The sequence below is a fragment of the Panthera tigris genome, chromosome A1, assembly GCF_018350195.1.
Source record: "Panthera tigris isolate Pti1 chromosome A1, P.tigris_Pti1_mat1.1, whole genome shotgun sequence".
Lineage (NCBI taxonomy): Eukaryota > Metazoa > Chordata > Mammalia > Carnivora > Felidae > Panthera > Panthera tigris.
In genome coordinates this window covers 231,968,103-231,985,185 of record NC_056660.1, presented here as the reverse complement: position 1 = coordinate 231,985,185, position 17,083 = coordinate 231,968,103, and positions in this window count along the sequence as shown.

Below are 17,083 nucleotides of genomic sequence, written 5' to 3'. Positions count from 1 at the left end.
ATACCTTATATAACACTATTGTAATATTCAACTGAAATCATAATATCTGCAAGGGATTCATATAGAATTCTAATTTAGTGAAAATTCTCACCCAAGTAGAACAGGGAAACCGTATGACCTCTTATCCTACCTTCCCCGAAGACTTGTTCTCACCAGTTATTTTTTAAACCACAACTTCCACCAGACCAGAGTGTGATTTTCTAAGCTTTTCAAGTAAATTCTCATGGATCTAACAGTAATGATGAAAATAAGTCATTGTAATCAATTTTGTGGAATGTGTTCTACATAAATAAATATTCAAAATACTGTGGCTTTCCCTTTAATACCTAACATGAAGAAACTTCCAAACACAATGTGCACATTGCATGAAACAAACCCTGTGGGTTCAGGGGAACGCTCCAAGGATTCGATACCGACAGGATCATTGCATTTGAAAATTTTATTCTAGCCCTTTGATACTGGTCTGATGATTATTCTCACTGGAGTCTAAGTTCTCGAGATGTTTCTGAAAGGTTACGTGAGTTAAAGTGTGCAAACCCTAATGGCTATGGTTTGCCAACATAATTAAAGCCAGCTAAAGAAATCAGACCAAGGGGCTGAATTTCAAGCACCTATCCAAACTTTCAAAACCAAGGATTATGGGGGTTATACTTGAGAACACTACTTTGTCGATGCAGATGATTGTAATAATAATTTGGCATTTACGGGGCGCCGATCTTACACCAAGCACTATGACCCGTGATGTACCAACGTCATCGCATTGAATCCTGGCTTTAACTCTTTATGAGTGGAGCTATTTCCACATGGAAGCCTGGCGAGCACACACACACATCATTTGCTGGAAAGCTGGCACACCAGTTGCTGAGCCCAGGATTGTCCGACCTTATAGTCTACAGTCTCCATCCTGGGAGAGGGATGGTTTTCTAAGCTTTTCAAGTACAATCTCATGTATCTACCAGTAATGATGAAAACAAATCATTCTAATCAATTTTGTGGAACTTGTGTCTGTGTTTCTGGCTCACCTTCAAACGGATCAGCTGGGCTGAATGTTTTCACAATGAATAATCTGAAAGCCAAAGTTAGTGGCCCCGCGGATTTGGCACTGGATCGATCCGCAACTATTTTATGGAAAAAAATCCTCTACTTTTATTACTTCCTGTATCTAGATCAGACTAAGAGAACGTGCATGTCTTTCCCAAAGTAAGTACGATTCCTATTCAGGGCATATGAAAATAATAGCGGAATATCTGAAACCACTCCAACCTCAGTAATGGGGAAACGGTTGACTAAAATAGAGTTCATCTACAAGATAAAGTACTATGCTACCATGAAAACATATAAGGAATGACATTTAAGTAATGTTGTGGAATGGGTTCCAGGTTGAATGATAGCCGTGTATATGGTTTGCTCTGTATTTCCAAGGGAGATGAAGATCTATCTATACACACACACACACACCCCCAACATGCATACACATATACATGCTTTCATACATATACACACACGGTATATAAACGATACACACTCACATGCACAAATGTGTATCTACATATATACAGACATACCTATTTTTTTCTGTTAGCAAAAATGAAGGGGGCGATTAGGTGGCTCTGTCGTTATGTGTCCAATTCTCGATCTCAGCTCAGATCGTGATCTCGCGGTTGGTGGGTTCGAGCCCCGCTGCTTGGGATTCTCCCTCTCTTTCTTTCTCAGCTCCCACCTCACGTACACGTGCATGTGGGCACATGCCATCTCTCTCAATATAAGTGAATAAACTTAAAAAAAGAAAGAAAAAATAAAGGAAGCATATACTGTAAAATTTAAAAGAGAATAGTTACCAATGGGAAGGATATAGGGTAGAAGGGACAGAGGTGAAGATATATCTTCTTTTGTATATTTAATCTTAAAACCAAATGAATATTTTACACAATCATCAAACAAAACTAAGACAAATAGTAATCAGCAACTGAAAGCAAAATGAAAACGAAAATGATGGGCATAACTGTGAATTGAGTTGGTGGCATAACCACAGGGAGAAACTCTATTAAATAATTTTTTTAATGTTTATTTATTTTTGAGTGAGGGAGGTGGAGCAGAGACAGAGGGAGACACAGAATCCGAAGCAGCCTCCAGGCTCCGAGCTGTCAGCACAGAGCCCGACGCGGGGCTCGAACCCAGGAGCCGTGAGATCATGACCTGAGCCGAAGTCAGACACTTCAAATGAGCCCCCCAGGCACCCCTAAATAACTTTAAAGTAGTAATTTTACCTGATTTAAAGTGGTTCTCAAGCAAGAATGAGAGAAGAAAAAGGGGAGATACCTTTATAAGACAGGAAGACAGAGGAATGTGAGAATAGCCAGAACAAGTGATAGAGTCAGGGGAGAGCACATAGTCACATACATATACATATATACACACATACATACATATATCCTATATATAGAACACATGTTAACATATACATACACACCTATATTCCATAGGTAACAATATCTACGTATCTACATATATGCGCACACATATACAACCTATATATGACACATATTAACATATATACACACATATATATTATATATAGCAATATTTACATATATACACACATACATATATACAGCCTCACACATATTAACATATATATGTATATATATACAGACATATATTCTATATGTAACATATAGAACGTATGTACACATATACATACACAATGTATGTAACACATGTAACGTATATTTACATATAGACGTCTGTACACATAGAGATGTACATATACATCAAAATATATGTATGTTTTGGGTGACCCTATATAGTTTGGATGACACTAAAGTAAGAGGGATTTTTCGCTGATGACCGGCTCACAAACAGTTTGACTTTTGGCAAGTAATTGAATCTCTCTTATTTTTCAGCTGTGAAATAGGATAAAGTCTTGCTCACAAATTTGTAATCAAGATGAAATTACCTAAGGTACCATCTGCTGAGTGCCTAGGAAGGGGTCTGGCTTGCACAGTCTCTATAAATATAAGTCTTTGTTCTGGCCTTTTTTCCTTTAATCCATAAACCAACACATAGCGGCCGCACGTATCTCCAGGGTGTGCCAGTGTGTGAGAAGCACCAGGATGCACAGACACAACTCGCCTTGGGTCTAGCGGGTCCTGAGGAGGGTCGTGGTCTTCTGGGAGAGTATCAGGTCAGTTCAAGTTAATTGGTTACCACATCCAATCCGTTGGCCCTTCTAGGGTTTCCCTCTCAGAAAAAGTCACCTTTCCATATCAACAGATGTGCTTTAGATTTTACTTCTCCTGCCACCTTACAGAGACATGTGGTTATTTCCTCCCAGAGCCTATCAAAGGCATTACTATATCCGTTATGGAGTTGAACAGACAACTTTTAGATGTTAAGTGATTTGATCAAAACCCAATCTTCTTATCCTGGTCTGATAGGACCACTGGTCCTGGGTCCATGTTTCCTGGGTGAGGTTGATGTGTCCAGGAATGGGGGGCTGGTTGGGCTGAGTGGACCCTGGGGCTTGTCTCTCCTTCCCAGTGGTCCAGGGGCTATGTCCCTACCATGTGGGGCTAGACTTTTTCTGGCTTCAGAATTCGATTTTCTAATAATCTCTTCAAATTCAGGGTTCAACTATATCATTCAATGTACTAGGTGTCTTCAATTGTTTTATTCCAATTGTTTTACTTCAATTGTTTTCTTCCTCTTTTTAATTGATTTAAAAAAAATTTAAACCTCCTTTGCTGTCTTCTAGTACAATTTCCCAAAAATCACAATAGCTTTTTTTAAGAATTGAGAAGAGCAGAAGTGTCAAAAACAAACCCAAGATATCCCTCTTCATTTCTTTGATCTGTTCTTTTCAAGTGAAAAAAATCATGAGATAAAAATATTTGCAATTGAAGAAAATCAGGAGATGCTTGCGTGGCTCTGTCAGTTGAGCATCTGACTCTTGATTTCAGCTCATGTGACGATTTCACAGGTTCATGGGTCTGAGCCCCCATAGGGCTTTACGTTGACAGCACAGAACCTGCTTGGAATTCTCTTTCTACCTCTGTCTCTGCTTCTTCCCTGCTCATGCTCTCTTTCTCTCTCTCAAAAATAAATAAATAAATAAACTTAAAAAAAATAGCAATATAGTATCCTTACATTGTCTATAAAAATTTGAATACGTATTTCCATGATGCTCTTTTTATCTTTTCTATGGGTGAGGGCCAAACTCTTTACGAGAATTTACATTTAAACTAATTTCCACCATTGAAATAGGGAATACTGGTTAACATCACAGCACCCATAAAAATATAGTTGTCATGAATTTATAGTAGTTAATTATAATTATTCTCATTTTATAATTCCCTAGGTGTAATATAGCAAATACATTAGTTTATAGTACCCAGGACAGGCTATAACTCTGGGAACACCTGGAGTCTATGGAATAGAGCATCTGGGAGGTCATGTGGGCCACCACAGGGAAGAGTCACCACCAAGCTCGGTCCTGGCACAGCACTGGTGGCACCCAGCCATGCCAAGGCCAAGGGCAGCCTCTTTCTACAGATGGATCAGCTGCTTGGGGGCTGGGGGGGACTTCAGGGTGCAAATGTCACTCTAGACCCGAGTTAAATGAATTTTAGATGTGACAGTATATATTCCCGCATGAGACTGTTTAAGTCAGAGTGCCTGGAAAAGTTGGCGGATCAGCTTTAGTTTATTATTCAATAAAATTTTGTTTTCCTATTGTCAGGTGGAAATAGGACCTTGTCATAGAAAAGTATGTGCTGTTATACCAATAAAGTGAAACTCACGATTGAAAATATATGGGGTCTATTAAATTGTGCCTGGGACACATGTAACATGGGAAGAAGGCATTTAAACACATATCTCACACTTAAAAAAATGTATCCAGAGGTTACGTGTCTTTCTATATGAGGGTATTCTATTTTTTTTTAAATGCTTATTCTCATTTTCCCACAGTCCCATACTCTTAGATTATTCCCAATGTTACAGATGAGCCTGTGGTTCACTGCCACACCATTGAAACTTACTAGTAAGGGGTCTCCAAAGCTTTTCAGAAATCAAAGTTAAAGCAGACACCATATTTTAATTCATACTCAAGACCCCTTCTCATTATTCACGTTCACTTTGATAAACCATCTTCCAACATTACGGGGTAGAAGCGTTCTTTATGTTTCAGGGGATTTGAGTGATGGCAAATAGATTTTCTAGATGTGTGACAGATTGTCAAAATTTTAGCATATGGGATGACATGCCAGAACGTGAGCCAGGCCATTTTTGAGAAACCCCCGAGTTTCCTCAGCTCAAATAATTTCCGTTCAATGATTCCATGTCTTCCTGTAAAGACAAAAGTAGCATCTCTGATTTCCATAAGCATAACTTTTATATTGTGTTTCTTTAAGTCTTAACAACAATATTTGACTACAGGTAGAAAATACAGAAAAGTTATTAACAGTCTAGCTCACCATTGGTCATCTCTTTGGCGGGAGACAATCGATTTGCCGTAGTATTTATTTTGGAATTTCTTTGCCCTGTGATTGTTTCTGGAAAAGGTGAGGTTAGTGTTTTTCATCATTTGTAAGGACATACTGAAGCAGTGGACGTGTGGTAGCGTGATGCTGATGTTTTGTCAACCTTCTGGAAGATAAAGGAATACTTCCAGTCTCAAATTCCATGATAAGTCCAAAGCCTTCACAGTTTCACCAGACACCCAGGGACCTCCATTCCCATGGCCCCATGGTCTGGGATTCTTCTCTTGTGCCTTTGTGGTCTCCAGGTTGCCCTTCAGTGACTCAGACTTCAGCTTCAATACTTCTCCAAATGGGCCACCAACGGTCCCCTCAAATAAAGAAGACTGCTGACCAGGTGGACCTCCGCTACAGCTCTGTAGGGAACTGGGGGGAGCAACTTTACACGAAATGACACGGGAAATGGTCAACAGTTCCACCTGGACTGGTGCTGACTGGTCTCATTCTGACACTCCAGCCACTGGAACTGCTCTCCATCCTTCGTCTACCATGATAATTGCTACATCAATTCAGGAATGAAAACATTTATTACGGGTGTTCATGCAAAGGCATGAACTTGTCTTAAGTTGTATATATTTAAAATATAAGACATTGTCATTTCTACTTGGAGAAAAGTGGAAAACATAGACTTTTTGTAAAACGTATTCAATCCTACATGTTTTTTTGCTATGATTACCTTATCTACTGCTAACTTCACTGTTTAACCTGGAAAGTGATGCTGATATGTAGTCAAAAGTTATTCCATTCAGTCCTTTATCATGCCTTCCAAGCTCACTTATGCCTTTTAATATGGCAAACAAAATGTCATGCACTTGAGAAATCTGTCACTAAAACAGACTGTCCAACTGTGGCTTTATTGCTTTTTATATTACTCTGGAGAAGTTTAAAGAAAGATTTGGAAAGAAATAATAAAGAGCTCCCATATATAGTTGTCTCAATAAAATATTATTTCTCTAAAAATAGGCCTTTTTGGGAATATGAATTTCATATAAAATGTCTACTTTACTAAAACATGTATAATTTTTAAATAATCTACCTCAGATACTGTATGTGTTTTGGCTTTCACTTGTTCTTTTAGATAAATGTTCTCTTTCCTCAAATGCAATAAAATGGAAGATTCTGTGTGATTCCAATCCACAAGCAACATATTCCTGTAGAAGACCAGTTTGACACTTAAAAAAAATTTGTTTGGATTATATACTTTATTCATGTTACAAGTCTAAGGGAAAGTACACGTTTGGATATGTATTAACAGAAAGAAAAGCACATATCCACACTCGATTTACTTTTTGTCTTTAACCGGCCAGCTCATACCAGTGTCTAAGGAACTGTAAAATTAGCACAAAACAAAGTTCTTTCCAGGAAAAGAGGTGAGGAATTTCATATATTACGAACGGTCATTTTTTTATGGGGGCACAGTCTAAATTCAGCAGAGAAGGAAGACTAGGAAGTGTGCACAGGGTCAGGTGCACTGGGTGGCTCCCCGAGAGCCAGAGATCTGAGCAGGCTGTCTGGCCCCAGCCCAGGGGCCCCTGTGGATGCAGCAGGAGTGAACACAGGGCCTAGTTTCAGAATTGTTGAATTCTGAGCTTGAGAATTTGAAATCAATCTGCAGGCCTGGGGGAAATTATTAAATATATGATGTGGGGACTATCAAAGCGACACCCCAGAACGACCAGGCAGAGCTTATGAAGCCAGAGAAAAAGTGGAACAGGGGGAGGAGGGCAGGGGGACAGGTCCATCGGCCAGTTCATCAAGATGGGGAACATTTCCCGATTTATCTGTACAGTTATTCTCAGCTCATCCTTTTCAGTGTCAGCCTTTGAACTTGTTTCACACCGACCATGAAATGGTAGCATCTGTCTATAATTTACAGGTAAATCAGTGTAGCCCCAGAGTGAGGGATTGCCCACCACTGTTTCTGGAGGTGATTATGACCGGAAGGCGCACATTAGGTCAGTGGGGGAAGATGGAGAGGACAGGACACAGGCAGGAAACATTCTCCAGGTGGAGGGGGTGACTTTTGCCTACGGACAGTGGTGAGGGCTCAGGTGCCAGCAGGATGAGAGCTGTGAAGCCCAGAACTGATAGGTTCTTCTTTTTTTTTTTTTAATATCAGACTTTTAAAAATGTTTATTTATTTATTTTGAGGTGGGGAGGGGCAGAGTGAGAGAAGGAGAGAGAGAATTCTAAGCAGGCCCCGCGCTCAGCACAGAGCCCAACACGGGGCTTGCCCTCACCAAGTGTGAGATCATGACCTGAGCAGAAATCAAGAGCCACCCAAGGCACCCCAGAACTCATAGCTTCTTAGAGCGCAGGCTGTCAGGACTCCTTGATCACGGAATGAGATGGTTCTTCTATGTTCCTCTTGCACCAATTGTTACAAAGCTGCAAGTGAATGCGTTTACAAATGGGCGCACCTCTATTTGTGCAAGACGAGGACACTGTGATTAGCTTTACCTGATGTCTCAAGCCGAATTTAAGGTTTGTATTTATTTATTTATTTATTTATTTATTTTTGTCTGTTTGTTTTTTGTTTGTTCTGGTACATTCCCAAAACTAAGTCAGATGTATTAAACTCTAGGAAAATGCAGTTAGCGTGAACTTGCTCCTTCCAGGAAAACAAATAACAAAGCTAGTTAAAAGACCGCTGATTCTTCACTTTAAGAAGGGATTTTGACTTCTGGCTGCTTTTATGTGGTGAACTTCCCCACTACGTCAAAATGCACTTCAATTTCAAAGACTGCAATTTGCATAAAATTCTCCAGAGGTAGATTCTGAGAGATCCTTCGCTACTGAGTCTCCAGGTGTGAATACATTTAGGATTCTCGTCTAACTGTGAGAGGACACTAAACATCCTGCTCACTGCAGAGATCAGTTGATCTACGTTTTTCTCTTCTAAGGTATCACAGACACACATTACATGCACACATTGCACAAGATGGCTTATAAGGGAAAAGCTAACAAAGCTGGAAGAGTTAAACTGTCAGTTGAAAGAGCTAGGTGGGTACTGATGGTATCAGAAAATAAAGCACATCAATTCTTGGAGCAACAGAATGTTTTTGACAACGGGAAGAAAGACCTACGTGGAAAGAAAACTTGTCACAATAATTTTTTACTATCACGACAAGATGGAAGAAATCTACGTTGCTTCCCAATTCCTCCAAATTCTGAGTCTGACACCACCCAAGACGTGAACCATTACAACAAAATTAACATATAACCTTAACTATCTCCTTATCAGTGGCCTCCTACTTCTCAACTCATGCAATTATGAGTTGTTGTTTTTTTTTTCTCATCAGCGCCTAAAAATTTCCAAATTGGGCTCAAACAGTTGTGTGGTTTTAGCAAATGCAACAACTCAGATTGTTGGAAGACTGCACTTGACCTCTGTGCAGAGACATCAATTCCCTACATCGAACACTAAAAGCCCACCCATCGAGCATTTCATAGGACTGCCCTTCCAGAATGGTTCTGAGGATGTTCCAATTAGGTTTTATTAGAAACTATTGCTGAAAATGTCCTGGAGTCCCCCTTCTCTATTTTTCCAATCACACTGTAAAAAAAGGGTTTGCAATGTTATCATCCTGTAGGATGATGCTTCTCTCCAGGCTTTAAAACATCTATTACGAAAGACACCAGTAAAGTTTCATTGCAAAGGAAAAAAAAAAGAACAAAACACTTCCACCCTTAATGTCCCAGAATTATGCCTTTAACAGCAATATTAATACTGTTTCTACCTGATGTCTTGGATGTTCTTTGGGAGGGCTGGGATCAAAGCTGGGGTCAGTCTACTTTCTTTTTAAAGTTTTTATTTTAATTCCAGTGATTTAACACCCAGCATTGTATTAGTTTCAGGTGTACATATAGTAAGTCAATACTTCCACACATCACCCTGTGGTTGTCACAAGTGCATTCCTTAATCCTCCTTGCCTATTTCACCCTTCCCCCCACTCACCTCCTCTCTGGTAACCATCAGATTGTTCTGTATAATTGAGAGTCTGTTTCTTGCTCTCTCTCTCTTTCTCTGCTTTTCCCCATTTGTTTTGTTTCTTAAATTCCAAATATGAGTGAAATCATATTGTCTTTCTCTGACTTATTTCACTTAGCATTATAATCTGTAGCTCCGTTCAGCTGTGGCAAATGACAATATTTCATTCTTTTTTATGGCTGAATAATATTCCATTGTGTATATATATCACATCTTCTTTATCCAGTTTTCAGCCAATGGACACTTGAGTTGCTTCCGTATCTTGGCTATTGTAAATAATGCTGCTATAAACGCTGGAGTGCATGTATTCCTTTGAATTAGTGTTCTTGTATTCTTTGGGTAAATAACTAGTCATGTTATTGCTGGACCATAAGGTAGTTCTATTTTTAACTTTTTGAAGAAACTCCATATTGTTTTCTACAGTGGCTGCACCAGATAAAGACACCACTGAAAAAGAGAATTATAGGCCAATATCCCTGATTAACATAGATGTAAAAATTCTCTATAAAATACTAGCAAACTGAATTCAACAACACATTAAAAAAATCATTCACCACAATCAAGACAGATTTATTTCTGGATTGTCAGGGTGGTTCAACACTTGAAAAACAATCAATGTGACACATCACAACAATAAGAGAAAGGATAAGAACCATATGGTCATTTCAACAGATGCAGAAAAAATTTTGACAAAGTTTAACATCCATTCATGATAAAAGCCCTCAACAAAGTAGGTTTAGAGGGAATATAACTCAACATAATAAAGGGCATATTATGACAAACCCATAGCTAACATCATATTCAATGGGGAGAAACTGAGAGCTTTTTCCCTAAGGGCAGGAACAAGACAAGAATGTCCACTCTCACCACTTATATTAAACGTAGGACTGGAATTCCTAGCCACAGCAATAAGACATGAAAAAGAAATAAAAGGAATCCAAATCAGTAAGGAAGAAGTAAAACTTCCACTATTTGCAGATAATATGGTACGATACATGGAAGACCCAAAAGACGTCGCCAAAAAACTGCTGGAACAGATACAGGAGTTCAGTAAAGTCACAGGATACAAAATCAACATACAGGAATCTGTTGCATTTCAATACACCAATCATGAAGCAGCAGAAAGAGAAATTGAGGAAAACAATCTCAATAATTGCACCCACAATAATAAGATACCTAGGAATAAACCTAACCAAAGAGGTGAAAGAACTGCACTCTGAAAACTATAAAGTGCTGTTGAAAAAATTCCACACGACACTGGAAACAGATGGTATTTCTTATCCCTCCATTTTTAAAACAAGTAGCAAGAGAGAGAACTTCTCTTCTTTCTTGCTTTGAGACAAAATATCCTCACCGCTGGTGAACAAAAGCAACGTGGTTAACACTGGCCTATTTTTATTTCAGGGAATAAATAATAAAGTGCAGAAAGAAAAACTATTTGCATCCATTTCATTATTGTCATTCCTGGATTGTTGAGTGGAAGCCAGTCTCCTCTACATAAACACAAAAAAGAGGAGTAACTTTCCTCCTCAGTATCACAAGAGGAAATGTATATTAATCATACTTTGAAGGAAATAATAAGTCCTGATCAACTTGGATAAACTCCAAGAATGATAGTGGGTCCATATGAAGAAATGTATTAATATAGCCCATCAGATTGATAAGGATAAAGGAAAAATTCTAAGCTCATCTACATGGATGCAGAAAATGTGATGATTTTCAATTTTTAAGACATATTACACACATTCATATTAAAACACTAAATAAAATAGGAGCTGGTGTGTGTGTTGGCATGTATATGTATATATATGTATATGTCAATACACATATATAATATTACACAGAGAAAAGTAATTAAAAGGCACAGGATTTAGGATAAAAAAGTAGAACTATCTACATTCACAGGTAATATGATTTTATATTTTAAAAATTCACAAGAACCAATGGATTATTCATACAAATAACAAGAAAATTTAGTGAAATAGCATATTATATAATTAACGATCCATTTATAATAATCAATAGCTATACATATTCATATATGTAAAAGAAATAGAAAACATAATAGATTCATTGATAATATCACAAATTAATACATAAGAAAGTAAAATAGCCAGGCACAAAGTGAAATTTGAAACTGAAATCTCTTAAAAGACATGAATTGTCTATGAACACAAATGAAACCATCCCGTGTCTACTTTCCCACTAGACAACTTGCGAGAATATGGCCCTCTTCTCCTATGCCTCCGTCCCACTGGGTCTTGGCATGGCCCGCTTGAGAACACAGTAAATCCTCAATAAAACTTGTTGAATAAATGGATTACTGGGTGCTCATGTGTAAATACTTCAGCACTGAAGTATTCAGGAAATGTGAAATGATTAAAGTTTTATCCACCATAAAAAAGCCTGGCACTGTGTCATTGAGATTTCCTTGAGATAATAATTAATTAATGAATTAATTGTGTTTCTTCCTTATATAGTTAGCTTTATTCTAAATTTCCTTTAAATAGCAAGTAGCTCTGTTAAGTTAAAGTATTTCTCAATTGAATAATAAAATTTAACCTGGTTTATACTCATCTTTCTGGTTCTGGGATAGAGTGACATGTATTTTTTTGCATCTCACTGAGATATTCAAAGTCTAAGATATTGAGATCAAATCTCTCATGGTGTCCTGGTAAAAACTTTATAGGAGAATTATGCTCTGGCTGTGATCCATTGTCTGTGAATCTCAACCTTCTTTGGTGGTTATTTAAGGAGGTAATTAAGGTTGATGAGATTGGAAGGACAGACCCCAAATTCCATAAGAGTAATCCTCTTAAAAGTGGGTGCCCAGGGAAAAGTCATGTGAAGACACGAGGAGAAGGAGGCTGTCTGCAAGCCGGAAGAGGGCTGTCACCAGAGACCAACCCTGTGGATACCTTGATCTTGGACTTACAGCCTCCAGAACTGTAACACAGAAATTTCTGCTGGTTAAGATACTGCCTAACCTATGGTATTGTGTTATGGCAGGCCAGGCAAGATAATACAGATTTTGTTTTCCATGTCACCAGAAAAATCCCTCTTATTATAAAATTAGTGTTGATTTTTTATCATTTCACAAATGTTTATTGTTCAAATCCTTCGTTGCACACACTGGAGAGAAAAAGCAGATTGAGGTCTCTGTCCTTTAAGAGCGTATATCCCAGAGGAGAGGTGACATCTGCAGGGCTCCTTAGCAGCCTCCAGCAGCCAACCCCCTCATCCTAACTGCTAACTGAAAACACTGTTATCTCACAGTAAAACTGATTTGCACTTCAGAATCCTCCTTAACACAGTACAACTACCAAAGGATAGAATTAAGAATGTTCTAGGAGAAACTTGCTGGTCCAGTGCTATATACAGAGAGGCCTGGGAAGTGAGATGGCTTGGGAGCACTAACCACACCCATAAATTCAAAGAAAAAAAAATCACAAAAGTCATAAAAGAAAGTCTGTGTGAGCATTTGTCTGCACAGGATAATAAGGAAGCTAAGTAGGCTTTGGGGCACCTGGGTGGCTCAGTTGGTTGGGCTTCTGACTTTGGCTCAGGTCATGATCTCACAGTTCGTGAGTTCGAACCCCACATCGGGCTCTGTGCTGACAGCTTCAGCTTTGGATCCTTAGTCTCCTTCTCTCTCTGCCTCTCCTCTTCTCTCTCTCTCTCTCTCTCTCTCTCAAAACTAAAAAAATACGTTAAAAAAAGAGGTAAGTAGGTCTTAAAAATAGTATTCAACAATGTCTTACTCTTTTTCAATGAAAAAATATTACCTTATGAAATATACATGATACCAATTAAGCACAATTAAAAATACCAACCATTCACATCTTTTTTATTACTATCAATAGTCATAAATTATAGCTCTAGCTGACAACGGACCTACCAACAATGCATTTAAAGTAATACATGTTTCTGGCATCTTGCCTTGGAACAATGAAAGATAATATAAAAACACTGTCATAATAATGACTGGCGAGGATACTTCCATTTCAACCAATGAGTAAAAAAGCAAAGTCTTGACTCCATTGCTTCTATGGTATGTCACAGCTTTCTGTTTAAAAAATTTTGGTTTTGTGGGCAATCACTAACTTAGGTCTACTTTTTCATTCTTAATGAAAATTACAGAATGATAAAATTCAACATCTGGTGCATAAACAAAAAACTAAAAATAAGGGCTCAATTAAAAAACAAAGGGGCCCCTGGGTGGCTCAGTCAGTTAAGCATCCTACTTTGCCTCAGGTCATGATCTCACAGTTTGTGGGTTCAAGCCCTGTTGTTGGGCTCTGTGCTGACAGCTTGAAGCCTGCTTCACATTCTGTGTCTCCCTCTCTCTCTGCCCCTCCCTCCCCTGCTTGCACTCTGTCTCTCTCTCTTTCAAAAATAAACATTAAAAAATTTAAAAAAAAAAGCAAAAGAAAACAAATTTAGCAGTGGATACTATCAAACAGACCCTAATTCAAGATCTAAAAGAATAGGCATAATATTTTATATTTATTAAAATAATAATATTCTAAAAAGTTTTATCAGTCATTAACTTTATTCTGTTATTAACATAAGATTAAACTATTAAAGACCACATTTAAGAGAAATAAAAGGAGATTTTTGCCAAAAGCAAAACATATCTATCTTGGGAACCCAGGTTAATAAATTATGCAAACATATTTAGAATACAGAGGATTTGAAAAACACTTCTACCTGGTAAGCAAATAGCATATATTGTTATTTTATATTCAGTCATGTAAGAACAAAGTTTACTCACATATACATAGTTGGTTGAAAAAACGATCGCACATTTTTCTTGCAATAGAAGAAAGAAGAAAATTCCTCAGCCTGCCATCACTAGGTCATACACAATAAAGCTTGATTATAATAAAAAGATAAGAAAAAATAGTCTGAAATTTATAAACTTACACATTTCAAAATAGCTCTTTTTAGAAGAGAAATTCAAATGAGAAATTAAAATTCACTTATAAATGAACAAGAATTAGAACACTAATTCTCAAAATCTTCAAAGTTTTGTCAAAGGAGAGTGCAGCCGAACATTTTTAATTGCAAATACATTCACTACAAAACAACAAAGAAGGACAAGGAGTTAAGACAACAACATACAAAGCTAGAACATACCATTAAATAAAACAAAAGAAAAGAAGCAATTTTTCAAAAACGGGTAGTGATTTTAAATTACATGAAAATGAAACGGACCTAGGGGAGCCAAGATGCCTGCACGAATAAAAATAAAATCTCAATACTTAACGAACAATAATCAAGACTTAGTAAAAGGCAAGAATTAATAAAATAATATGACATTGATGCAAACATAGACAAACAGACTGATGGAAGAGAATAGATTCCATGCATACACACACCAACACACGCACACACACACGCACAAATGACAAAGTTGGTTCTTGAGATGAAGGATGATATTTTTCAGTACGTGGGTCTTTATCAATGATACATCCATATAGATTAAAAAAAGAATCTTGGCCTTTGTCCTATACCTTAGACAAAATAAATTCTGTGTGAATTATAGATAGAAAAGTGAAAAGTAAAACAATGAGTCTTCTAGAACATAATGTAGGAGAATATTCTTATGATTTGGAGCAAAGCTTCCTTAAACAGATCATGGTAATCAGTAACCATAAGTACAAAGGTCGATGATATTCAAATTAAGAAAGTGCATTATTAAAATACTATTAAGAGTGTAAAACAGCAAGTTTGGGCTGGAGAAGAGCTTTGTGATGCACATAACTGACCAAGAACGAGTGTCCAAAGTATAAACACATCTCCTGTACATCAATTAGGAGGCATATTTCAATGCAGTTTTATCATTCGAAAAAGCAGCTCTTTTCCAATTTTCATATCAAGGTCATAAAAGCAAGTCAAACCCCATGAGCAGGAAGTGTCTCTGTGGGTTATCATTGGCTGGCAAGCCAACAGCTCTCCCAGATGCTTTTTTTGTAGAAATTGCACGTGAGAACTGTACGTCATCAGATGAATTAAAGGAGCTAATATTTGCAATTTTGCAGATGCAGTCTGGATTTATGTCCTTTATGGTTCTGTCTAGCTGTTCCATGGGGGGAGAATCTAGGCGGTCAAAGGAAGGAGCCAAGAGACCAGTTGGGGATCATCCAGTAAGAGATGGTGGTACGTGGAGGTAGATTGGACGAGGGGAGGTCAGTAAAAGTGGCGAGATTTGGTCAATACGTTATGGGAATAGCGGGCAGGGCTGATGAGGCACCGGATATCAGTGACAACAAGGGTATTTCACACAGCACAAGCAGTAGAGACTCAGTTTCCCCGCCAACTCTCATTTTATTTTGGATATTTTCAAACATTAAGCGAAGTTGAAATAGTTTTCTAATCAAGTCTCTCAGAGCCTAAATCTATTTTCTGCCATTAACGTTTTACTCTCCTTGGCCATCAGATTCTCACACAAGAACCAACCCTTCTGTCTTTCCATCAAACTGTTTTTATGCCTTTTAAAGTAAATCACAGTGAACGACACCTCTTCCTAAATAGTTTGCATGCATGTAATTAGCTAGACTTCAACATTTGCTTATAGTTTTATATAAATTTTACGTGACACGAAATGCGTAAATCGTCAGTGCGTATTTGCTACATGTTGACAAATGCCTACATCTGGGAAAGCATTAATTTTTTTTAATAGGATAATGCGATGCTGCAATTCATTATGAGTGAAGCAGCTTATATGAAGTCATAGGTAATTGCTCATAGTACAGAAGAGTTGGCAGGAAAAACTAGAATTTAACATGAGAAGAACGTACCTAAAATTCAGTAACTTAAATCGCCACCGAACAGTGTGCATATTTTTTCAGCTATTTTTTTTATTAGAATGATAAATGCAATGGCTTTTTAAAAATAACTAGAATTCCATGTGGAAAAGATAAGGTTGTTGATTTGATTTATCTATCAATTACTCAATACGTTTAGCCTATACAAGTATTTTTAAAACTCAGGTTAATGAGACATAAAGCTTTAAAGAAAGTCAACCTGTTCTCCTGTCTAGACTTGTGATTTATAAAAACCATGATTTTAATTTTTGTTAATTAAAAAGCATGATGTTGAGATTCTGTATGAGAGAGTGTTAGCAACCCAATTACCTGCCACCACTGGTATTTTTTTTTTTTTTTTTGCACTTCTTGGCTCTTTTTGATTCCCTGTTTTCGATATATAGGGGCACCTGGCTGGCTCAGTTGAAGAGCATGTAACTCTTGATCTCAGGGTTGTGAGTTCAAGCCCCATGTTGGGCACGGGGCCTACGTAAAAAATGAATCAATAAAAATAGCTACATAAAATGATGTTTATTTAATATTGTGGTAAGAAGAGAAATAACACCTTTATTAGGAAAAATGGTGCCGGCAATTTTCAACGGTTTTTCTTTCCTGCAGCTGAGAGACACAGATCATACAATGTTCCCACAGTTTTCCGCTCAAGACTTACAAACACACACAACTTCAACAACCCCAAGAGGCTTGTGGAAAGGAGGCCAAAGTCAGTTTTTTCATATTTTGACAGC